The sequence below is a fragment of the Neovison vison genome, chromosome 8 (genome assembly GCF_020171115.1).
Source record: "Neovison vison isolate M4711 chromosome 8, ASM_NN_V1, whole genome shotgun sequence".
Lineage (NCBI taxonomy): Eukaryota > Metazoa > Chordata > Mammalia > Carnivora > Mustelidae > Neogale > Neogale vison.
In genome coordinates, this window is record NC_058098.1 from 125,462,152 (window position 1) to 125,488,784 (window position 26,633).

Here is a 26,633-nt window from a genome sequence, read left to right on the forward strand (position 1 = left end):
TGGGGCAAGGGACAGAGGGCGAGAATCTTGAGGCAGACCCCCTGCTGAGCAGGAACTCTACACAGGGCTGGATCTCATGACCCATGAGATCACAACCTGAGCTGAAACCAGGAGTCCTCTGCTTCACTGACTGAGCCACCCAGACACCCTGAAACTGTACACATTAAAGGGGTGAATTTTATAGTATGTGAGTTATAGCTCAGTAAAGGTGATGCTAAAAAATTCTCACAGTTTTTATGAATACAGACAAGCAGATTCTAAAATTTTTTAGAAAGGAAAAGGAACGAAATGGCTAAAAAATTTGAAAGAGAAGAACAAAGAATCACACTATCCAATCTCAAGATTTTCTATAAACCTGCAGTAACCAATAGAGGATAAGCTGCAGTCCATAAAGGCTGAGCCCTAAGTCCTAGGAGATTTTTCATAAAAGGAAAAGTTTTCTTAAAGCTAAATATTTTTATTTATTTATTCCATTTTAATATATTTCCCCATTTAAAAAAAATAGAATTTGAGGCACCTTACCAAAATCTAGTATTGAGTGAACCAATAAAAGACAAGTGAAAACATAAGAGTAAAACAAAGGCACAAAAGTCACTTAAAAATAATACACAGGATGGAGGAGGAGTAGCAGACTGAGATGACATCAGGTCGCAGGAGTTCGGCTAGATAGTTACCAAACCATTCTGAACACCTACAAACTCACCAGGAGATCGAAGAGAAGAAGAGCAGCAATTCTAAGAACAACAGAAAATCGACCACTTTCTGGAAGGTAGGTCGTGTGGAGAAGTGAATCTGAAGCCACGGAAAGATAGACTGCGGAGGGAGGGGCCGGCTCCCAGAAAGCAGTAAAGCAGCAGAGCACAAAATCAAAACTTTTAGAAGTCAGCTCCACTGAGGGACATCGCTCCAGAGGCTAAGCGGGGGTGGAGCCCTCGCGGGGACAGCGCGGTCTCAGGTCCCGTGGGGTCACGGAAAGACCAGGGGTGTCTGAGGGTGGCAGAGTTCCCAGGTATCGGAATGGGGAAGCCGGCGGCAGAGACGGGGCTGAGGAGTGAGCTCTCAGCTCCGGGTTACCTTAAACTGTGATCCGAGGCACCGTTGGGCCACTGTTCTTCGAGAAGGGACCGCACAAGTGGCAGATCCAGGGAGACTCACCTTTCTCCTCTGGAGAAGCGTCTTGCAGGAATCTGCTGGGTTTGGAGACTCCAGATGGGGTTGTGTGTCAGAGACAGAAATGCTCAGTCACAGGCCAGGTGATCCCAGAGCACGGCCGGAGACCAGGGAGACGGGAGGGATTGAGCGCTTTTCTTCGAGGGCACACTGAGGAGCAGGCCCTGAGCTCTCAGCTCCTCCAGGCCAGAGACTGGGAGGCCACCATTTTCATTCCCATCCTCCAGAGCTCTCCGGAAAGTGTTCAGGGAACAAAAGCTCCCGAGCAAACCTGAGTAGATTACTTAGTCTGGCCCCTGGCAAGGGCAGCGCAGTTCCACCTCAGGCAAAGCCATTTGAGAATCACTGCAACAGGCCCCTCCCACGGAGGATCAGCAAGAACATTCAGCCAAGACCAAGCTCACTGATCAAGGAGAACAGCGGAACTTCAGAGCTGGGGGAAAGCCGTGCATGGAATTCGTGGCTTTCTCCCCATGATCCTTTAGTCTTACAAAGTTAAATGAATTTTTTTAATTTTATTTTTTTCTTATTCTATTTTTTTCAACTTCTTTCCTTTCTTAATGTTTTTTTAACTAGTTTATCTTAACAATAATTTTCTTTAAAAAATCTTTTTAACCTTCATTATTATAGTCATATTTTATCCTTCATTGTATTTAACCTTACTTTTTGTGTGTATATATATATGTGTGTGTATACACACACACACACACACATATATATATATGGCTTTTTTTTTCCTAAATAATTTGGGGTACAATTTCTTCTAATAGATCAAAATATACCCTAAATCTAGCACAGGGCTTTGTTCTACTCTTTAGCCTGAGCACATTCTTTCCACTTTTTTCTTTCTTTTTCCAATCAACTTATCTTATTAATTCCTTTTTTAGAATTTTTAAAATTTTCATCTTTACAGTCATATTCCATCCCTTCATCGTGTTTACCCTTATTTTTGTATATACATAAGTTTTTCTTCCTTTAAAATTTTGGGAGGTAATTTCTTCTAAGAGACCAAAATTACACCCAAAATCAAGTGGGTGGCTCTGTTCTATTCACCAGATATATATAGATATAGATATAGATATAGATATAGATATAGATATAGATATGAATGACACACACACATATGTATTTTTTTTCTTTCTACACCTTTCTTCTATCCCCAATTTGGGGTCTCTTTTGACTTGGTTAGCATTCATTTTTCTGGGGTCTTTGCCACACTTTTAGTATTTTATTCTGTCATTCATATATTCCCATCTGGATAAAATGACAAGGCAGAAAAACTCACCACAAAAAAAGAACAAGAGGCAGTACCAAAGGCTAGGGACCTAATCAATATAGACATCGGTAATATGTCAGATCTAGAGCTCAGAATGACGATTCTCAAGGTGCTAGCTGGGCTCAAAAAAGGTGTGGAGGATATTAAAGAAACCTGTCTGGAGAAATAAAATCACTTTCTGGAGAAATAAAAGAACTAAAATCTAACCAAACTGAAATCAAAAAAGCTATTAATGAGGTGCAATCAAAAATAGAAGCTCTTACTGCTAGAATAAATGAGACAGAAGAGAGAATGAGTGATATAGAGGACCAAATGACCAAGAATAAAGAAGCTGAGAAAAAGAGAGACAAACAACTACTGGACCACAAGGGATATTCAAGAGATAAGTGATACCACAAGATGAAACATTATTAGAATAATTGATATTCCAGAAGAAGAAAGAGAGAAGGGGGCAGAAGGTATATTGGAGCGAATTATTTTGAGAATTTCCCTAATATGGTAAGGGGAACAGCATCAAAATCCAGGAGGCACAGAGAATCCCCCTCAAAATCAATAAAAATAGGTCCACACCCAGACATCTAATAGTAAAATTTACAAGTCTTAGTGACAAAGAGAAAATCCTGAAAAGAGCTCAGGACAAGAAGTCTGTAACATACAATTGTAAAATTATTAGATTGGCAGCAGACTTATTCATAGAGAACTGGCAGGCCAGAAAGAACTGGCATGATATATTCAGAGCACTAAATGAGAAAAATATGCAGCCACGGACACTATATCCAGCTAGGCTATCATTGAAAATAGAAGGAGAGATAAAAAGCTTCCAGGACAAACAAAAACTAAAAGAATTTGAAAACACCAAACCAGCCTTACAGGAAATATTGAAAGGGGTCCTCTAAGCAAAGAGAGAGCCTTAAAGTAGTAGGTCAAAAAGCAACAGAGACAATATACAGTAAAAGTCACCTTACAGGCAATATAATGGTACTAAATTCATATCTTTCAATAGTTACCCTGAATGTAAATAGGCTAAATGCCCCAATCAAAAATACACAGGGTATCAGAATGGATAAAAAACCAAAACTCATCAATATGCTGCAAGAAACTCATTTTAGACCCAAAGACACCTCCAGATTCAAAGTGAGGGGGGTGGAAAACAATTTACCATGCTAATGACATCAAACAAAAGCTGGGATCACAATCCTTACATCAGATAAATTAGATTTTAAGCCAAAGACTATAATAAGAGATGAGAAAGGACACTATATCATACTCAAAGGGTCTGTCCAAAAAGAAGATCTAACAATCTTAAATACCTATGCCCCTATCATGGGAGCAGCCAACTATATAAACCAATTAATAAAAAAAAATCAAAGAAACACATCGACAATGATACAATAATAGTAGGGGACTTTAACACCCCCTCACTGAAATGGACAGATCATCCAAGCAAAATATCAGCAAAGAAATAAAAGGCTTTAAATGACACACTGGACCAGATGGACGTCACAGATCTATTCAGAACATTCTATCCCAAAGCAACAGAATACACATTCTTCTCTACTGCACATGAAACGTTCTCCAGAACAGATCACATCCTGCGTCACAAATCAAGTCTCAACCCGTAGCAAAAGATTGGGATCATTCCATGCATATTTTCAAACCAAAATGCTCTGAAGCTAGAACTCAATCACAAGAGAAAAGTTGGAAAGAACTCCAATACACGGAGGCTAAAGAGCATCCTACTAAAGAATGAGTGGGTCAACCAAGAAAGTAAAGAAGAATTGAAAAAATTCATGGAAACAAATGATAATGAAAACACAACTGTTCAACATATGTGGGACACAGGAAGGCAGTCCTGAGAAGAAAGTTTATGGTGATACAAGCCTTTCTCAAGAAACAAGAAAGTTCTCAAGTACGCAACTTAACCCTACACCTAAAAGAGCTGGAGAAAGAACAGCAAAGAAAGCCTAAATCCAGCAGGAGAAGAGAAATCAGAGCAGATCAGAGCAGAAATCAATGAAACAGAAACCAAAAGAACAGTAGAACAAGTCAACAAAACTAGGAGCTGGTTCCTTAAAAGAGTTAATAAGATTGATAAACCCCTGGCCAGACTTATCAAAAAGAAAAGAGAAAGGACCCAAATTAATAAAATCATTAATGAAAGAGGAGAGATCACAACCAACACCAAAGAAATACAAACAATTATAAGAATATATTATAAGCAACTATGCACCAGCAAATTTGATAATCTGGAAGAAATGGATGCATTCCTAGAGACATAATAAACTACCAAAACTGAACCAGGAAGAAATAGAAAACCCGAGTAGACCCATAACCAGTAAGGAGATTGAAGCAGTCATCAAAAATCTCCCAACAAACAAGAGTCCAGGGCCAGACGGCTTCCCAGGGGAATTCTACCAAACATTTAAAGATGAATTAATACCTATTCTCCCGAAACAGTTCCAAAAAATTGAAATGGAAGAAAAACTTCCAAAATCATTTTTATGAGGCCAGCATTACCTTGATCCCAAAACCAGAGACCCCATCAAAAAAGAGAATTACAGGAAATAAAGCTTTGCTTGGCCTTCAAAAAAAAAAAGAGAATTACAGACCAGTATCCTTGACGAACACAGATGTGAAAATTCTCAGCAAAATACTAGCCAATAGGATACAACAGTACATTGAAAGGATCATTTACCACAACCAAGTGAGATTTATGCCTGGGCTGCAAAGTTGGTTCAACATCTGCAAATCAATCAATGTGATACAATACATTAATAAAAGAAAGAACAAGAACCATATGATACTCTCAATAGACACTGAAAAAGGGGCAAAGTACAGCATCCTTTCTTGATCAAAACCTTCAAAGGGTAGGGATAGAGGGTACATACCTCGATATCAACAAAGGCATCTATGAAAACCCACAGCGAATATCATTCTCAATGGGGAAAAACTGAGAGCTTTTCTGCTAAGGTCAGGAACACGGCAGGGACGTCCGCTATCATCACTGCTATTCAACATAGTACTAGAAGTCCTAACCATAGCATTCAGACAACAAAAATAAATTAAAGGCATCTGAATCAGCAAAGAAGTCAAACACTCACTCTTTCCAGATGATATGATACTTTATGTGGAAAACACAAAAGATTCCACTCCAAAACTGCTAGAACTCATATAGGAATTCAGTTAAGTGTCAGGATATAAAACCAATGCATTTCTATACACCAACAACAAGACAGAAGAAAGAGAAATTAAGGAGTCAATCCCATTTACAGTTGCACCCAAACCATAAGATACATAGGAATAAACCTAACCAAAGAGGCACAGAATCTGTAAACTATAAAGTACTCATGAAAGAAATTGAGGAAGACACAAAGAAATGGAAAAACATTCCATGCTCATGGGTTGGAAGAACAAATATTGTGAAAATGTCTATGCTACCTAAAGCAATCTACACAGTTAATGCAATCCCTATCAAAATACCATCATTTTTTTTAGAGATGGAACAAAAAATCCTAAAATTTATATGGAATGAGAAAAGACCCCGAATAGCCAGAGGAATATTAAAAAGTAAAGCCAAATTTGGTGGTTATCACAATTCCAGACTCCAAGCTCAATTACAAAGCTGTAATCATTAAGAATGTATGGCAATGGCACAAAAACAGACACATAGATCAATGGAACAGAATAGGGAGCCCAGAAATAGACCCTCAACTCTATGGTTAACCAATCTTCAACAAAGCAGGAAAGAATGTCTAACGGAAAAAAGACAGTCTCTTCAACAAATGTTTTTGGGAAAATTGGATAGCCACATGCAGAAAAATGAAACTGGACCATTTCCTTATAACACACACAAAAATAGACTCAAAATGGATGAAAGACCTCAATATGAGACCAGAATCCATCAAAATCTTTGAGGAGAACACAGGCAGCAACCTCTTCGACCTCAGCCACAGAAACTTCTTCCTAGAAACATCGCCAAAGGCAAGGGAAGCAAGGGCAAAAATGAACTATTGGGACTTCATCAAGATCAAAAGCTTTTGCACAGCAAAGGAAACAGACAACAAAACCAAAGACAACTGACAGAATGGGAGAATATATTCACAAACGACATATCAGAGAAAGGGCTAGTATCCGAAATCTATAAAGAAATAATCAAACTCAATACCCAAAGAACAAAGAATCTAATCAATAAATGGGCAGAGGACATGAACAGACATTTCTGCAAAGAATACATCCAAATGGCCAATAGATACATGAAAAAGTGCTCAACATCATTCAGCATCAGTGAAATACAAATCAAAACCACAATGAGGTACCACCTCACACCAGTCAGAATGGCTAAAATTAACAAGTCAGGAAACAACAGATGTTGGAGAGGATGTGGAGAAAGGGGAACCCTCCTACACTGTTGGTAAGAATTCAAGCTGGTGCAGCCACTCTGGAAAACAGCATGGACGTTCCTCAAAATGTTGAAAATAGAGCTACCCTATGACCCAGCAATCGCACTACTGGGTGTTTACCCTCAAGATACAAATGTAGGGATCTGAAGGGACACGTGCACCTGAATGTTTATAGCAGCAATGTCCACAATAGCCAAACTATGGAAAGAACCTAGATGTCCATCAACAGATGAATGGATAAAGAAGAGGTGGTATATATATACAATGGAATACTATGCAGCCATCAAAAGAAATGAAATCTTGCCATTTGGGACGACATGGATGGAACTAGAGGGTATTATGTTTAGTGAAATAAGTCAATCGGAGAAAGACAACTATCATATTATCCCCCTGATATGAGGAAGGGGAGATGCAACATGGGAGGTTTGGGGGGTAGGAAAAGAATAAATGAAACAAGTTGGGGTCGAGAGGGAGACAAACCATCAGAGACTCTTAATCTCACAAAAAAAACTGAGGGTTGCTGGGGGAAGGGGGGTTGAGAGAGGGTGGTGTGATTATGGACATTGGGGAGGGTATGTGCTATGGTGAGTGCTGTGAAGTGTGTAAACCTGGCGATTCACAGACCTGTACCCCTGGAGCTAAAAATACATTATATGTTTATTAAAAAAATTTAAAAAGTAAAAAAAAAAAGGAACTAGATGTCCATCAACAGATGAATGGATAAAGAAGAGGAATACAATACAATGGAATACTATGGAATACTATGCAGCCATCAAAAGAAATGAAATCTTGCCATTTGCAACGACATGGATCGAACTAGAGGGTATTATTGCTGAGTGAAATAAGTCGATCAGAGAAAAACAATTATCATATGATCTCCCTGATATGAGGAATTTGAGACGCAATGTTGGTGGGAGTTTCGGGGGTAGGGAAGGACAAAAAATGAAACAAGATGGGATTGGGAAGGAGACAAACCATAAGAGACTCTTAATCTCACAAAACAGAGGGTTGCTGCGGGGAGGAAGGGTATAGGGAGGGTGGTCGAGTTAGGGACATTGGGGAGGGTATGTGATATGGTGAGTGCTGTGAAGTGTGTAAACCTGGCGATTCACAGACCTGGGGCAAAGAATACATTATATGTTAATAAAATAATAATTTTTTTAAAGTAACACACAAACATGCAAATCATTGCGCACACTCTACCCTCTAGAATTACAAGCAGATTCGGCCAAACACTTTCCAGCAGCCAGCCCCCAGAAGAAGCAAAGTCAGTTTCAGGTCCACAGTGCTCATACGATAAAAGACAAAAGCAGATGCTCACGAGAGAGTATCATTTCCGGATTCTGTGAATTGAGAGAACGTTCTCCCAATTAGGAAAAATACTACTGTGCGGGGGCGGGTGAAGGTGTGAAATGTCATCAGCCTTGGAGCCTGCAGCCCCAGCAGTGACAAGGAGGAACATCCCTGGCACAAGCGTCAACAGTTTGACACCAGGTGTTGGCAGCCTGGGAACGGAGATAGGAAAGTCTGCAGCCTGCAGGGGTGTGGCCTGCAGTTGGCCTCTAAAGAGAGAAGAGCAAGAAAACTCTGAGGCAGCCAAGAGAACAAATTCACAGAACACTTGTGAGATACCACATAGGGATTCCAAGAACTCTTCACAAGGAAACAGAAGAGTTCTTAGAATAGGTGAGGGAAGAGAGAGAAATACTGCTATGTCACTGCTATTTGGGTCCACACATGGGATTATGTGTTTCTTTTCATTTTTTGTTTTTTTTTATGAAACCCATGAGTGTATCTCTTAAAAACTTTAATGGAACAGTTAGCTTACAGTGGAAAATACCAGAATTCTGCCCCTTTGATCCTCATTTTCAAAATCCCTCTCCTCTTTTTTTTTTTTTTATATTTTTTTATTAGAGAGAATGAGTGAGAGAAAGATTGAGAGAATAACTGGAAGGGACAGAGGGGAAGCAGACTCCCTGAGGGGCAGAGGCCTGACACAAGACTCCATCCCAGGACCTTGGGATCACGACCTGAGCCGAAGGCAGATGCTTAACCCGCCGAGCCACCCAGGCGCCCCCACAAATTCCCCCTCCTCTTAAGCAACTTCTCTGAGGGTTTTTTTTGGCTATTTATCCTGGTTTTCTCTCCAGGTACCTAAACTATGTGCTTACATCGCCATTTTTTTTTTCATTTTTTACTTTACCTATTATCTCTTGATTTGCTATTATGGTAAATGGAGATTTACCTCTCTTAAATCATCTCCCTCAAGTACAAGCTTTCCTCGTCTGATTGTACTTCATGTTATGCCGCTTGGCAGACACTGCGTTTTTTAGGAATTAGAGGTTTGTGGCAACCCTCTGTCGAGGAAGTCCGCTGGCACCATTTTCCCAACAGCACTTGATTGCTTCGTGTCCCAGCACCCTATTTTGGTTAATTTTGCAGTTTTTCAAAATTTTTCATTATTTTTATATTTGTTATGTGATTGGTGATTAACGATTATGATTATGAATGATGGTTAACATTTTTTAGCAATAAAGAATGTTTCAAATAAAGTATGTACTATTTTTTAGATATAATGTTATTACACACTTAACAAACTACAGTATAATGTAAGCATAAGTTTCATAGGCACTGGGTAGGCAAAAATTCATTTGACTCACTTTATTGCAACAGTTGCTTTATTGCCATGGTCTCGAACTGAATATCTCAGAGATGTGTCTGTATATTCATTTAAATATTCTTCCTCATTCCCATTTTCCCAAATCTGTTCCATGGGCATTTTTGTTTAAGCAAATATTTATTATTTATATTAGTATAGTTTCTACTATTCATACCTGTGATAGGGCGTACTATGATAACATTTCATTTTTGAACAACTTTATGTTATTTCCAGTATAAATAATTGCTTTGGTTTTTGTTACTTGTCTGGTTAGTTTTTCCATGTCAAATCACTAATTCAATTCCGAACTATCAAACAGAGCTAAAAACAATTTCTGAGTGTATTAAAATACATTGGCTGGGCACCTGGGTGGCTCAGTTGGTTGGACGACTGCCTTCAGCTCAGGTCATGATCCTGGAGTCCCGGGATCGAGTCCCACATCGGGCTCCCAGCTCCATGGGGAGACTGCTTCTTCCTCTGACCTCCTCCTCGCTCATGTTCTCTCTCACTGTCTCTCTCTCAAATAAATAAATGAAATCTTTAAAAAAAAAATACATTGGCTACTCCATACACTTAGTACACTAGTTTTCTCCAGTTAGTTTTCTCTCCAAGTGACTTTCTGGGAGCCCTCTGTCTCCATTTTCTTATTGGTACTGGTTGTTCATGAGGCATGCTCCCAACTATGGTCTTGAAACTAACCATCACTAAAATTTAGGAAACTCCCCCCCACACACACTTACTGTGTTGAATCTTTGCTCCCTGGGATCCAGTGTCTTTATCTTTCTTGGTTTCCTTTTTTACATAACTTAGTGTTTCTGAATAAACTTGTCATGATTTTACTCACTTACCTGAGTGGTAACTTGCCTAAGTAGAGAATTTCAGCTTGGATATAATTTGTCTTCAGAATTTTAAGCCACCACTCCTTTTTTCCCCCCAGATTAATCTAGTATTCTTGGTTTGTTTGTCTTTGTGTTTTTTTGTGGGGTTTTTTGGTTTTGTTTTGTTTTTATCTTTTTTTTTTCCTGAGTCCTGGATTGCTTTTCCTTCCTTTGGATTCTTGCTATGACTTGTTTGTTTCTTTGTATATTTAGCATTGGTTGTCTTTGTCTTTCTTGTTTAAATCTTTTTCAACTATGTGTGATTATTGAACACACATATTCAGATTTTTCTAGGGCTATTCCAGGGAAGAAAGCTGAACCTTCTGATTGCTGGGTATGTGCGGATAAAGCTATCAACATTCTGGCTTTCAGCTTTCTTGGCACTAAGAGACTCAAGGGAGTGGGTGGAGAATTATCCTTTATTATATGGACTTTTTCTTAATCTCACTCTTTATAGTATGGCTTCTGCTTTGCCTGCCACTGTACTTGTCCCCGATTTGGGGCCCATCTTTTCAATTTATCCATGCATTAAACCTCCAATCTCCTGCTTAGGGCATAGGAGAGAAATTAGTCTATTCTATCAAAGAAAATAGATACTTCTGCATAGGAAAAGATACTGGGGAAAGGATATCTAACAGTTAAACATAGCAGATTGAACATATGGCTCTTATTTCTGTTGCCTCCAGAAACTCTGCTAAAATGAGAATAAAATTTTTGAAATGAATAAACACAGTAAAGAGAGAACATGAACAGCGATGTAGCAGTCAGAGCTCTGGCAGAAAACAGATTGGCACACTCAAATGAGAATTGAATAGAATTTAATAAAACTATTTACAGAGGTGTGAGCAGGATTAAGAGAACTGACAAGGGATGATGAAGTACATGGGGGCTAACAACATTTGGAAGCGATCATCATCTCTAGGCCTCTAGGGGCAAGTGGGAAGAATGATGACTGGAATCTGGTTAAAAGCTCTAGGCATGGAAGAGAAGAACACTATAGGAGTCACAGAGCTAAGTAGAAGGATTGTGCCACCACCCAAACTGTGGTGTTCCAGGGAAAAGTATGTGGGGAGAATGCAGTGATGAGAATAAATATTCTTACATCTACAATTCTATTTCCTCCCACTCTCCAGTCTTCTGCCAGTACCTCCAATTAGCTGAATCCAACTGGAAGCCAAAAGTCAAGGGAGCTGAATTCCACAGAAGTATCTTCTCTGCACACAGAGCAGGGCAAAAAAAAAAAAAAAAAAAAAGAGAGAGAGAGAGAGAGAGAGAGAGAACATGAATTTGGAAGAGCAAAATGATAAATAACACAAGTACAGACAAGAGATGTCAACAAATTTTTAGAAGATAAAAATTAGATTAAGGAGTTGCTACAATTGTGAAAGCTTAGTACCGCAGGGGTTTGCTAAGAAGAAAGCTGAAATCATCACAGTATTTTATAAATGCCCAGAATCTGGAGGCACCAGTTATCACTAAAGGCAGAAATTAATGCAGAGCTGAAAAGAAAAGGACTGGTTGGAAAACTTTAAATGTCTTGCTCATAGCCATAAAACTCCATTCTGCAGAGACAAGTGGACCGTCTTTCCCACTCTAGCAGAAGACAGGGCATCAGGAAACTTGCAGTATCTAGTCACAAGAACACCAGACACAGCGGAAGGCAAAAATAATTATTTGTACAGGATTCAGAGCAGGATATCCCAATTCTTCTGGGGAGCTTAAGGTTGAACTAGAACTACTACATAGAAAATTACTAGAAAAAACCCATAGGCAATTATTAATTCTAGTAAAATTAAAAAGCTATATAATCAGTAGTATAACAATACAAGTATATTAATTTAAACAAAAAATGTGAAAATAAAATACAAATAAAAAATGTGAAACAAATATATTGGAAGGGTGAAGGGAAGGAAGGGGATGTTACGTGGCCAAAATCCCATTATTCCATAATATGAAGTCAATAGGTAGCATATAAAGAGCCACTTAAGATTGTTTTTGGAAAAATAGAATAAAAAAAAAAAAACAGGAGAAACAGCTAAAAGAATTCAAAATTTTGCTTCTAAGGAACACATTTCAGAGATGGGAATGGGGGTTCATGGTGCTATACTATTCTCAATATAAACCTTATCATCATATTGGACTTCTTCAAATTATGTACATATTTCACTTTCATAAAAGCTAACAAAGGATATATGTGTTGCCATTAAAATAGTAAGGTTCACTCAGGGCCCAGAGAAGAAAAACAAAGCTGAGGAAAAGCTTAAGGGAGGGTCATATGGTGGAGGACACACTGGTCTCATCAAACCCCTCAGAATTCAGATTCATTAAGTACTAACAGAAGTTGCCATTGACTTGTAAAGACAACAGAAATACATTTTGGATATACAAGAGCATACCCTAAAACACTCTTCAGAAAAGAACTACAACCAAATTATAGATTAACCAATTATAAATGTAACAATGGAGCAGTTCCTATCTAATCAACTTTCTAGTGGATAATAGGTATAAATTCTGAGAAAAATTGTAAAAAATCAACAACTTGAAAGCACTGGAGAAAGACCAAACTCAGGCCAAAAGTAGGTAGTAGGGGCGTTTACATTTGAAAAAGGGGAATGTTTCTGAATAAGTTCTCATTGTTAACCCGTTTAGCTTGAGGGAAGGTTCCAGGTGACCCCGAATGGGATAGTTAAACGTGAAGAAGAAAAGGGATGGGGGCACCTGGGTAGCTCAGTCGCTTAAGACCCTAAGACTTTGACTCAGGGGATCTCAGTGTCATGATCTCGGGGTCAAGATCTCAGGGTCATGAGATTGGGCCCCACTCCAGTGGGGAGTTTGCTGGAGATTCTCTCTCCCTCTGCCCCTCCCCTTGCTCGCTTGCTCTCCCTCTCTCAAATAATAAATTTTTCTAAAAAAAGAAAAAGAAGAGTGTGAGGTGACAATAGCCCTTGAAAAGAAAGGGCAGATCACAAATAGGAGAGAGCCAGAGAGAGGGAGACAGGGTTCTGTGTATAAATTCTGCCCCTATATCTGCCTGACCTTGAACTACACTTGTGCAGGGCAGACTCTGTGCAACCCAGCTAATGCTAGAAGAGCTGAACTGAGATTTCAGCTGCTGCCCACAACAATAGAAAGTTTGAGGTTTGAGTCTAGCCAAGTTAACTGCCAAGTTAAACTCCAAGCAAAGCAAAACAAAACAAAACAAAACAGGGCATGTGGTTAGCTCAGTTGGTACAGGATGTGACTCATGATCTTGGGATCATGAATTTGAGCCCCACATTGGGCATAGTTTACTTAAAAAAAAAAACCTTTCTGGAGAAATATAGCAGAATCCAGAGTCTCTACAACATATTGTTTATAATATCCAGGATACGGTCCAAAATTATGAGGGGAAATCTGGGAATTTGGTAGAATAGAAAGTATCAGTAATTTGTCTCCCCTCCTAGATAACAGTTGATGGCAGAATCCGTCTGATACACAATTTTGGAACTCTGGAGTCTATTGAGGGCTTGCAACTTCCAAGGGAAGGCTAAATTGGTAAATTGTGGTTAATTTTGGTCAATTTCAGTTCTTAGCACAGGAGCAAGTACCCATTCCCCACCCTCAGCCCCATGATAGGTAGCTATGCATGCCTCCTAAAGCAGGTACACACAGCTTGTAGAAGTCAGCATAGGCAGAAATTACCCTCCAAATATCTGGGATCTGTGTTTTGGTTATAGATTGCTGCTTCTGATCAGAGAGGTACACCTCTTTGCACCTACTCCCATTGTTGCAAACTCCTACCTCTCTAGGTTAAGGGATTTAAAGGGCTTTTTCCTTTTCTTTCTCTTTTTCCCCTTTTAGGGGTCACACATTAAAGAATAGGATATTCAAAAACAATTGCATAAATGGGGAAATAAGAAAGTAGCCATGTATGCCCAGGGAAAAGTGTAGGCTCAGAAAAGATCAGAGAAGATCTTAAGTTCATAACTCACATATGTCCCTGACGCAGAGCCAGGATACAATAAATTTTTTCAAAAGAATAAACAAACAAACAACAAGAAAACCCCATAGCAAACCCTTGGGAAAGGAGGGAAATCTGATTTTAAGTGTTACCACATTATTAGATTAAAATGTCCAGTTTTGGGGCGCCTGGGTGGCTCAGTGGGTTAAGCCGCTGCCTTCGGCTCAGGTCATGATCTCAGGGTCCTGGGATCGAGTCCCGCATCGGGCTCTCTGCTCAGCAGGGAGCCTGCTTCCTTCTCTCTCTCTGCCTGCCTCTCCATCTACTTGTGATTTCTCTCTGTCAAATAAATAAATAAAATCTTTAAAAAAAAAAAAAGTCCAGTTTTCAGGGTGCCAGAGTAGCTCAGTTGATTAAGTGTCTAGCTCTTAGTTTTGGCTGAGGTCATGATCTCATGGATCATGGGATCAAGTTCTGAGTCAGGCGCTGCACTCAGCAGGGATTCTGCTTCAAGATTCTCTCCCTCTGCCCCTTTCCCACACATGAGCACACTCTCAAATAAATAATCTTTAAACAAATGTCCATACTCAAGAAAAAAATCACAAGGCATAAAACAAAATAGGAAAAGGTGCCCATGCAAAGGAAAAATTTAAATCCACAGGGACTTTCCCTGAAAAAATTTGATGACAAATCTACTAGAAAGAGACTTTAAAACAGCTGTCTTAAAGATGCTCAAAGATCTAGAAAGTCAAGAAAATGATGTATGAATAAAATAGAAATATCAATAAAGAAATAGAAAAAATAAGAAGAAAACTAAAAGACATTCTGGGACTGAAAAGTACAATAACTAAAATTGAAAAATTCTGGGGCATCTGGCTGGCTCAGTGGGTTAAGCCTCTGCCTTTAGCTCAGGTCATGATCTCAGGGTCCTGTGATCGAGCCCTGCATCGGGGTTTCTGCTCAGCAGGGAGCCTGCTTCCCCACCCCCTCTCTCTCTGGCTGCCTCCCTGCCTACCTCTGATCTCTGTCTGCCTAACAAATAAATAAAATCTTTTAAAAAAAAATTTAAAAAAAAATGAAAAATTCATTGGAGGTGGGGTGCCTGGGTGGCTCAGAGGGTTAAGCCTCTGCCTTCAGCTCAGGTCATGATCTCAGGGTCCTGGGATCGAGCCCCACATCAGGCTCTCTGCTCAGCAGGGAGTCTGCTTCCCCCTCTCTCTCTGCCTGCCTGCTTGTGATTTCTCACTCTCTCTCAGTCAAATAAATAAATAAAATCTTTAAAAAAATTCATTGGAGGGATTCAAAGGCAGATTTGAGCAAACAAAAGACAGAATCAGCAAACACAAAGGTGACAATGCAAAGTATTAATTCTAAGGAACAGATAGAAAAAAAGACTGGAAAAAATTAACTGACCCTAAGGGAGCTGTGGGATACCCCTAAACAGACCAACATGTACATCATGGAAATCCCAGAAGAAGAAAAGGATAGAGAGAATATATGAATAAATGTGCCTGAAAACTTCCCCAATTTGATGAAATACATGAATATAAATATCCAAGAAGCTCAGTGAACTCTAAGTAAGACAAACCGAAATAGACCCACAACACCAAAACAGGTCATAATCAAATTTTCAAAAGACAAAAAGAGAATCTGGAAAGCAGCAAGAGAGAAGCAATTCACTGCATACAAGGAGGAAGATTATCAGAAGCCTCCTCAGAAATTTTGGAGTCCAGGGGCACCTGGGTGGCTCAGTGGGTTAAAGCCACTGCCTTCAGCTCAGGTCATGGACTCAGGGTCCTGGGATCGAGCCCCACATCGGGCTCTCTGCTCAGCAGGGAGCCTGCTACCTCCTCTCTCTCTTCCTGCTTCTCTGTGATCTCCGTCTGTCAAATAAATAAATAAAAATCTTAAAAAAAAAAAAAAAAGAAAAAGAAATGTTGGAGTCTAACATATCCAAGGGGCTAAAAGAAAAAAAAAAAGAACTGTTAACCAAGAATTCAATATCCAGCACAACTCTCATTTGAAAGTGGAGATACTGGGGTGCCTGGGTGGCTCAGTGGGTTAAGCCTCTGCCTTCGACTCAGGTCATGATCTCGGGGTCCTGGGATCGAGCCCCGCATCAGGCTCTCTGCTCAGTGGGGAGCCTGCTTCCCCCTCTCTCTCTCTCTCTGCCTGCCTCTCTGCCTACTTGTGATCTCTACCTGTCAAATAAATAAATAAATAAAATCTTTAAAAAAAAAAAGTGGAGATACTGATACATTAATGATAAACAAAAGCTGAGAGAATTCACAGCCACCAGAGCTGCCCTTCAAGATATGCTCAAGGCGATCCTGCAGGCTGAAATGAAAGGACACCCGAGAGTAACTTGAAGTCATGGGAAGAAATAGAAACTTCCCTCAATAAAGATAAATACACAAGCAATTATAAAAGCTACCAAACTACAGTAATCAGAACAACGTGGGGGCACCTGGGTGGCTTAGTCAGTTAAGCAGCTGCCTTCAGCTCAGGTCTTGGTCTGAGTCCTGGGATCGAGTCCCACATCGGGCTCTTTGCTCAGCAGGAAGCCTGCTTCTCCCTCTCCTGCTTCCCCTGCTTGTACTCTTTCTCTCTCTCTCTCACATAAATAAATAAAACCTTTTAAAAAACAGTGTGGTACTGGCAAAAAGACAAACATACAGACCAAGGAAGTTTAATTGAGAGCCCAGGAATAAACCTTAAATATGTGGTCACATTAATTTCTTAAAAGATTTTTATTTATATTATTGAGAGAGAGAGAGCACAAACAGGGGGAAGGGTGGAGGGAGAAGGACAAGCAGATTCCCCACTGAGTGTGGAGCCTGACACAGGGTTCAATCCCCAGACCCATAGATCATGACCTGGACTACATGAAGTCAGACACTTAACTGACTGAGCCACCCAGGCACTCCATTTGGTCAAATGACTTTCAACAAGTGTACCCAGACCATTCAATGAAGAAAAGATGGTCTTTTCTATAAATGTTGCTGGGAAAACTGGATACTCACATGCTAAAGAATGAAGTTGGACCTTTACTTAACACCATACACAAAAATTAACTCAAAATTAGTAAAAGACCTAAATGTAAGACTTAAAAGTAAAAAATTCTTAGAAGGAAACACAGGGCAAAACCTTCACTGTGTGGGATTTGGCAGTGTTTCCTTGGATATGACACCAAAGGCACAAGCAACAAACTAAGAAGATAAGTTGGACTTCATGCAACTTTAAAAATTCTGTGTATCAAAAGGCAGTGTCAACAGAATTAAAAAGCAAACCACAGAATAAGGGAAAATATTTGCAGAACTACATCTGATACGGGATTAACATCCAGAATATATAGAGAACTTGTATAACTCAACAACAACGGCAACAACAAATAATTCAAAAATGGACAAAGGACTTTAAATAAACATTTGTCCAAAGAAGACATACAAATGGCCAATAAGCACACAAAAAGATGAGCCACATCATTGCAAATCGGAACTATTATGAGATATCACCTCATATGCATTAGGCTGACAAATATCAAAAAACAACAGGAAAATAACAATGGTTGGCAAGGATGTGGAGACATTAGAATCCCTGTTCATTGCTGGCGGGAATATAAAATGGCATAGTTGTAGAAAACAGTTTGGCGGTCTTCAAAAAGTTAAACATGGGGGGGGGCGCCTGGGTGGCTCAGTGGGTTAAAGCCTCTGCCTTTGGCTCAGGTCATGATCTCAGAGTCCTGGAATCGAGCCCCGAATCGGGCTCTCTGCTCAGCGGGGAGCCTGCTTCATCCTCTCTCTCTGCCTGCTTCTCTGCCTACTTGTGATCTCCATCTGTCAAATAAATAAATAAAATCTTTAAAAAAAAAAAAAAGAAGTTAAACATGGACTTACCATAAGACCCTGCAGTTCTGCTCTTAGGTACACACTCAGAAGACTGCAAACAGGGACCCCTAGTCGTATGCCAGCGTCCACTGCAGGATTCACAATAGCCAGCAGGTGGAGACAACCGAAATATCCATCAATAGATAAAAGGATCAACGAATTGTGCCAAACACACGCAAGGTAATATAATCTAGCCAGAAACAGAATGAGATTCTGATGCATGCTGCAATGTGGACGAACTTGGAAATATACAAAGTGCGATGAGCCAGACACAAGAGGGAAAATGATGAATGATCCCACCTATGCGAAGTATCTAGAACAAGCAAGTTCGTAGAGACAGAGAGTAGGTTAGAAATTACCAGAGGCTGGGGGAACGGGGAGAAGGCATGACTGTTTAATGCCCACGAGTTTTTGTTGGAGGCAATAAAAAGGGTTGAATATAGATTGTGGTGGTGATTACATAACATTGTGAATATAATTCATGCCACTGAATTTTATACTTAAAAATGATTAAAGTGGTAAATTTTATGTTACATATATTTTACCACAATAAAGCTTAGAGCTATGGGGAATCGGGGCGGGGGGGAAGGTAAAATTATGGCCTCTATGCCACTATTTATTATCTCGAGTCTACTTTCTCTCTGCAGATTAACATTAAATATTTGCTTAGGACTCTAGTTTATAAGATTTATAAGGAACTTGGTTGTAAAATATTCTAGCAATGCCGTTTTTGTTTAGGAAGCTCTGACATACAAGGCAATGTTTCTTTCTTTTTTTTTTTTAAGATTTATTTATTTGACAGAGAGAAATCACAAGTAGATGGAGAGGCAGGCAGAGAGAGAGAGAGGGAAGCAGGCTCCCTGCTGAGCAGAGAGCCCGATGCGGGACTCGATCCCAGGACCCCGAGATCATGACCTGAGCCGAAGGCAGTGGCTTAACCCACTGAGCCACCCAGGCGCCCCCAAGGCAATGTTTCTTAAACATCTAAAAAAAATCTTCAGTAGTCCGAGACTTACCTGCATCAGCATCCTCTTAGGATGCTTGATAAAATGTAGATTCCTGGCTCCAACCAAGATCTACCAAACCAGGAAATTTGGGAATCAAGGCTATGAAAGAGCATTTTAAAAACGTGTCCAGAGAGAAATTATGCTTAGGTCATAGGCAATTATATGTATGCACAGTTGGTTAGGCTTACTCAACCTGGTGCAAACAGCCAGTTTCCAATGGCTTCCTGGAACCTTGGAAGGCTGGGAACACTTGAGATATTTGAACTAAGTTAACCCAACTTTGTAGTAGCTGAAGGAGCAAATAACACCCCTCTATTTAGACTGAACAAAATAAGATTTTTAGAAAGAGAGAGGGAGGAGCACCTGGGTGGCTCAGTTGGGTTAAGAATCTGATCTGACTCTTGATCTCAGCTCAAGTCTTGATCTCAGGCCTGTAAGTTCAAGTCCTATCCTGACTTCCACACTGGGCCTGAAGTCTACTTAAAATAAATAAGCAAATAATTTTTAAAAAGGAAGAAGGAACACATTTTCTATATAATTGAGGATTTAGGTTCAAGGGATTAAGTAAAGGAAGGGTATACTTGTTCTGTTTGTGGGAGGCAGTCAAAGGCTGGTGTGCTACATTATTATAGCGTGTTCACTGTGAATGGAATGCTGTCTGATGAGTTTAATTTCAGCATCAGGCACCATAACAGTAAATGAGACATTAAATCGATGAAGTTCCTTTTCAAGGAGTGTGCAGCACTGGTTTTCAACCTTAATGTGCCTAAGATTTGTCTCACTAACACCATCCCCTCCCCATTCCACCCTTGAAATTCCCCTTCCTTCCTTCCTTTCTTTTACCTTTCTTTCTTCCTACCTCCCTACTACCTTCTCTCCTTTCTTTCTTTAGTTTCAGAGGTAGAATTTAGTGATTCCTGAGTTGCATATAATACTCAGCACCCATTACATCAAGTGCCCTCCTTAATTCCCATCCCCCAATATCCACCCCCCCAGCAACCTTCATTTTGTTTCCTAGAGTTCAGTGTCTCCATGGTTTGCCTCCCTCTCTATTTCCATCTTATTTTATTTTTCCTTCCCTTCCCCTGTGTTCATCTGTTTTGCTTCCTAAAGTCCACATATGAGTGAAATCATATGGTATTTGTCTTAGCATAATACCCTCTAGTATAATACCCTCTAGTATAGTACCCTTAGCATAATACCCTCTAATTCCATCCGTGTCCCTGAAATTCTGATTCAGAGATTTGGGTTGGGACCCAGAAATCTTCATTTTAAAGAAATACTCTAGGATATTCCCATGCATGTGGTCCAAAGAGCACACTTGGAAAAACACTTGGGCTGCATTTGATAGAATGTCTTGACATAACTCAGGCTCCCTGGGTAGAACATCAAAGGAACATTTGTAAAAGGGCTGAACTACTTACCCATTTCATGAGTCCCGAGCGGAGAACTAGCAAGAATTAAAGAATTAGATGCATGAAAGTACAGACAGGACATTTCTGATACTCTGCTAAGCTCCCCGGTGAGGGAAAGCAACACCCTACATTTCTTGACTTTAACACTAAATCAACAGCAGCAACAACCCCCCGACGCAAGCACGTTAATTTTCCAGTCAGTGCTGATGCACACTCTAACCGCTAGAGGGAGCCCAAGGATTTCCACACACAAAACCCATTCCCTAGCAGGGAGAAATTTAACAGGGGTCAAGAACTTGAGGACTTTATTGCTAAGGGAACAGCAAAGTCTGGAAGGAGCTAAAGGCTAAAAGCATTTCATTACACATGCAATGTATAAAATGAAAACTCCTTCTGTCCCCTATTTAAATCTTTGCATCTTAAGACAAAAAAAGAAAGAAAGAAAGAAAGAAAGAAAGAAAGAAAGAAAGAAAGGGTTCTCTGAGGTAGCCTGGGCTAGATTTGCCAGGGTTGTTAAAGAAAAAATTATTCTAAAAATATTGTATTGTAAAAGAAAAGAGGGAGGGCACCTGGGTGGCTCAATCCGTTGAGCATCCAACTCTATCTTTCTTTCTTTTTTCAGATTTTATTTATTTATTTGATAGTGAGTGAGAGAGGGAACACAAGCAGGGGAAGAGGGAGAAGCAGGCTTCCTGCTGAGGGGCTCATCCCAGGACCCTGGGATCATGACCTGATCCAAAGGCAAACGCTTAAAGACTGAGCCACCCAGATGCCCAAGCATCCAACTCTTGATTTTGGCCCAGGTCCGACTCTTGATTTTGGCCCAGGTCATGATCTCCGGGTCCTGGGATGGAGCCTGGCAGTTGGCTTTCCACTCAGCAGGGAGTCTGCTTCAGGATTCTCTCTCTCTCTGCCCCTCCCCCTCTAAAAAGTAAATAAATTTTTTAAAAATATATTGCATTATACATTTCAAATCGCTAAGAGAATAATCTTAAAAGTTCTCAGCACACCAATAAATAAATAAATACCATGTGAGGTGATATTCATTTCACAATATATAGGTCTATAAAAATCATCCCATTGTACGCCTTACATCTGCACAATGTTATATGTCATTTATATTTTAATAAATGTGGGGGGAAAAGAAAAAAATATTCTGACACTTATTAAAATGGTAAGAAAGACTTCATTCAAGACTGTTGGAATAGGCTTCAATACTATCAAAATGGAGAGAGGGATCAGGCTGAATTCGGAATTGAGTAAGGACAAGTGGGGATCAATGGCCAAGGAGCAGAGTGAAGGGGCCAGTGGATGGAAAATTACTGGAGGAGACAGCAAGGGTAGGGGGGTTTTTGCTACACTGACTTAGCAGGATTCTACCGCAGGCCAAGACCTTAGAGTCAAAGGTAGGGAATGAAGAACTTGATCAGATATGGAGGGTAATCAGGTATCACAGGTGGGGTATTTCTCTTAACTGACTTGGCAGGATTCTTTTTTTTTTTTTTTTTTTTAAAGATTTTATTTATTTATTTGTCAGAGAGAGAGGGAGAGAGAGCGAGCACAGGCAGACAGAGAGGCAGGCAGGGGCAGAGGGAGAAGCAGGCTCCTTGCCAAGCAAGGAGCCCGATGTGGGACTCGATCCCAGGACGCTGAGATCATGACCTGAGCCGAAGTCAGCTGCTTAACCAACTGAGACTTGGCAGGATTCTTGCTAAAACTTGGCTATTCAGGCCAGACAAGGGGTCTTCAAGAGGTCAAGGTCGAGGTCCAGTTGAGAAGAGGGCTCAGAGGAACCTGACTTATGCTTGGTCAAGGAGACAATCTTTGTCAGGGCTTATGATGAAAGGGTTCTCTTTCTCTCGGTTTCCTTTTCCATTCTTTCCTTTCTCTTCCCAGGATAAGATCAAAGCGTAGCCCCAAGGGCAAAGGACCTGTAAGACCTGCTTTTTGCCTAGACTTGGATCTTGAAGTCCTGCCTGGCTTAGCAGCAGCTTAGAATAACAACTGAACCAAATCCCCAGCCTCCAAAAGAGTAAATAATATCCTTAAAAATGTCCATTCATGTATTTTTCACAGAGATCTAGTGGGTGTCCATCTGGGTGGCTGTAGAGTATTTGGGGCTACAAAATCCAAAATCTCTTTTATGCACACAACCAACCTATATAATTGAATGCACAGTAAATACACCACACACACACCCCACATGAACACTCATTCTGATTTAGAAAAATAGATACCTAAATAACAAAACCCCTTTATCTTTAGAGACCTAGAAAATAGATTGAATAATATTTCCAAATTTAATCTAAGACTCTGTAGATGTGTTATTAAAAAAAATTGAATGAACTAAAGAGTAATCCAATCATTAAAGACTGTTCTGTGTGTGATTTTCTACTAGGTGTAGAAATAGAGAAGACCTAGGATGTGCCCAGCAATATACTTGTTGCCTCATCACTTGAAATAAATTTACAATGGAGACTATATGTCCCCTTGAAAGATGAAGAAAGACTACATAACTTGTCCCAGGTAAAATTGTTGGAAAGGCAGAACTAGAAATTTAATTGAGGTCTGGGGTTAGAATCTTATTTAAAAATTATTTCTATCACTTTAAAGTAAAATATTCTAAACTAAATGGAATCATGCCCCATGCTTTGTAACCTATTTTTTCCAAATAGTATATCTTGAATGTCCCTACTTCATAGCCTTCAAATTCACTGTTTTGTTTTGCTTTTTCATAAAACCTTCACACTTCTGGAAAATAGAGGGCAGTTTGAGAAAACATGGTTGATTTCTTTCCCTCCCTATCCCATATACCCCACGCCTTGCAAAATGACCAAAGAAATCTAAAGTAAGGAACGTTCTGTATCAGCTCTGACAATAAAGCACACAAAGAGCAGGCACCTTGGGGAATTGAATTTTACTACATTTAGGACAGTTGGTGTTAAAGAATACCCAGGCACAATTGTCAGTTTTAGCAAATAAAAATACAAGATACACAGTTCAATTTGCATCTCAGAGAAATAATAAATAACTTTTATACTATTGGTGCATGAGATATTCATTGTTTAACGTTTGGATTTAACGGGGCATCCTGTATTTTGTCTGGCAGTCATACCCCACAACCCATTCAGAGCTTCCCTGAAGGAACTTCAAGGCCAGGACAGAAGGAAGGAGGAAGGAAAGGAGGGAGATGCTAGAGCTCAGGTATGGAGAGACAATGGTTGGGATTGGAGGAGCATGGCAGGGCTGAGTAGAAAAGCTGCACTTGGGGTACAAATTATTTGCTAAGGATCCCGTGGGTTATAAGCAGCCCTAAGTTCAAGGGATGTCAAGAGATGTTAGGTGTAGAAAGCTTAGGGGGGGTAGAATGGGACCCTCTGAAGCACTGCTAGTTGATGAATAAGTTAATGGGAGTTTTTCTAGAAGACAATTTGACTACACATCAAAAGCTTTAAAATATTTAACCTAGCAATAGCTCCACTAGAAATTCATTCTAAAGAAATGATAAATGTGTTCTGTAAAGTGTTGGGTATAATAACAAAGAAATGGATCCGTGTTAAGTGATGAACAACAGGAGAATATTTAAGTTATGGTACACCCATATGCTAAGGAATATTATACAGTCATTAAAAATGATGCCACAGAGTACATACTGATATGAAAAGAATTTTCACTGTATAGTTTGAGTAAAAAAAAAAAAAAGAGGCAAACTACGAAACTCCTTAATGGTAAGATTCTATTTTATAAATAGATAACATAGGTAGATATATCAGTCTCTCTGTGCATATATATATATACACACATATATATATATGCATTTTGTGCATAAAAAATCTCAAAGGGTGTATACCAAAAAGTTAACAATGGTTTTCTCTAAATAATTGCAATGTGGGTAGCTCCTTTTTACTTACATTTTGTAGTTTATTTTTTAAATATATATATATTTTAAAGATTTTATTCATTTATTTGACACACAGAGAGAGATCACAAATAGGTAGAGAGGGAGGCAGAGAGACAGGGAGAAGCAGGCTCCCCGCTAAGCAAAGAGCCCGATGAGGGCCTCGATCCCAGGACCCTGGGACCACGATCCAAGCCGAAAGCAGAGGCCCAACCTGCTGAGCCACCCAGGGGCCCCTAGTTTATTTTTTAAATCTGTATTACCTAGGTAACTTTTTAAAGGTATTGTTTAAACCTCTCATTGGTGAACATACGCTTTTGAGTAACTATGAGATTCCAGTTATAAAATGGGCTTTACTATTAAGGAATGTCTCGTCAAGGTAAATGAGCACTGAGTTTCTACTGAGTCCCAGGACTCTCGGCCCTCCCAGAGTCTAAAGGCCACATTCCTTGGTGAAGTTCCTTGGCTCTCATCCTTGCTGGCTCTGAAACCCCATTTGTCAGCCCATTTGTGATCATCTCTCAGGAGTCAAGTTCACTGATGAGCAAACTAGGACGATGTATTAATTTGTGCTGAGAATGATCACAGTCACATAAGTCAGAAGAGCACTCCCAGTGTAACCAGCACATTTCTTCCCTGTGGGGTGACACAGGGAACCAGATTGTGATTAGAACGTTGCTTGCTAGGCCTGGAATCATACTAGGGGCAGGTAGTAACTTGAAAATTTAATGGGACCTGACTAAGCTAGGCAGGACGTACCCTGTTCTCAATAAACATGGCCTTGCCAATAGGACTATAAATACGAGTCTGAGGTTCCTTCTTCCCAGCACAGTAGTAGTTCGATAGGCACTGCCAAAATTTATCTCCGAGATTCCCCTTTTATAAAAATCTCGCCCCCTTAGCATGGACAGTCAGCACGTTCTCATGTGTGGAGCCCTTCTACTTCCTTCAAGGCATTTTCAGCTATTTTTTCTCCTGCAGTGTCGTATTCTGATAGTTTAACTCTGAAGAGTATTTCCTCAATTTCTTTTCTTTTTAAAATTATTTAATAATTTAAATCAGTTACTATAAAAGAGTAATAATGATTTCCGCAGCACCTGTTAGATTTGGGTAGGATGGTGGGTGAGCAGAATAGGTGAAACCTTTCTCAGTTTTTGTTGCTTGCACAGGCTAGTTATTGACAACCTGGTGGCAAAACAGAAAATATATGCAAAATTACGTTTCTTTCCTTCTTCTCCCCCTCCCCTTCCCTTCTTCTTCTTTTTCTTCTTCTTCTTCCTCTTCTCCTCCTTCTCCTCCTCCTTCTTGGCTTAACAAAACACATTTCTTTTTTTTTTTATTTTAATTAAATTAATTAACATAAAATGCATTATTGGTTTCAGAGGTACAGGTCTGTGATTCTTCAGTCTTATATAATACCCAGAGCTCATTACATCACATTCCCTCCTTAATGTCCATCACCCAGTGACCCCCTCCCTCTACCCCCCTCCCCTCCAGCAACCCTCAGTTTGTTTCCTATGACTAAGAGTCCCTCATGGTTTGTCTCCCTCTCTGGTTTTGTCATTATTTTTTCCTTTCTTTCCCTATGATCTTGTTTTGTTTCTTAAATTCCCCATATGAGTGAGATCGTATGATAATTGTCTTTCTCTGATTGATTTATTTTACTTAGCATGATACCCTCTAGTTCGATCCACGTCATTGCAAATGGCAAGATTTCATTTTTGATGGGTGTCTAATAATTCATCATATATATGTATATGTGTGAATATATATATATATATATATATATAGTCACATCTTCTTTATCCATTCATCTGTTGATGGACATTTGGGCTCTCTCCATAGTTTGGCTATTTTCTTAAAGGGCATTTTAATATGCATTTACATACAACAAACTTTTAAATAGTAAACGCATTTTTAAAAAAAATATTCAAACTCGGGCGGGTGGATGAAAAGCGTTTTTGAAGAAATTAGGGGTCAACACACAAAGAGGCTTTCATAGCTGCTCTCTCGCTCCTGGATCAAGTTCATATTGGAGCAAAATTCTTTTGCTCAAACATGAAACTGAGCTTCTACACTGATAGAAGACACCAGGCTCTGGGC